The sequence below is a fragment of the Ursus arctos genome, unplaced genomic scaffold (genome assembly GCF_023065955.2).
Source record: "Ursus arctos isolate Adak ecotype North America unplaced genomic scaffold, UrsArc2.0 scaffold_6, whole genome shotgun sequence".
NCBI classification, from domain to species: domain Eukaryota; kingdom Metazoa; phylum Chordata; class Mammalia; order Carnivora; family Ursidae; genus Ursus; species Ursus arctos.
This window is the reverse complement of record NW_026623078.1, coordinates 67,124,504-67,125,240: the sequence shown is the minus strand read 5'-3', so window position 1 is coordinate 67,125,240 and position 737 is coordinate 67,124,504.

Genomic DNA, 737 nt, shown 5'->3' with positions numbered 1-737 from the left:
TTTAAGCTTCCAAGTTATATTTGCAAAACTGACAAAGCACTTTATAATCTCCATATAAAAGCCAAGTTTAAAGCAAAGACTTATTAAATCTGTATAAAGTATACAAATGAGTAAATTATTGCTAATGGCATGACTTTCTGAACTCTTCTTCAAAGCTGAACCAGGAAATTATTTTCATTTTAAACAACAAATTCGTTTTTTGCATTATCCAGGATACCTCACCATTTCAGGTTTTTAGTATAATATGGATCTGTCTGCATTTGTAAACAGAAGACTGAGCTGCAAGAGAAAGGAAGAGAAAAGCTAGGCCTGCATTTTGGAGTAACATGCAAAAGCCATTAAACCAGAATTCATTTTAAGCTAGTTTCTGCTAGACAGTATGGATTGAGCGTGATTACTAGTTCTAGGAACCTGTTATGAAACAAATAAAATTTAAACATTGCCCTGGAAAATTGATACAAGTGAGTTGAATTCATTACCTACTGAACAACAAATAGAGCTCAATTTTGGCAGGAAGAGTAGGATGAAAAGGGGAAAGCATGTTCTTCCAAGGATGCTGGTGAGAACAAGTTCTGTTACGAAAAGTAAAAGGTACAGAGATGGAATTTTACACAATTATTCAGAGTGCGGTAGATTTATATTATGTCAATTTAGTTCAACTGGAACAGAATTTCAAAAAATTCCCTTGCCTGCACAGCTCCTGGTTGCCATGAAGTATCAGCCACACTCTTTTGCAT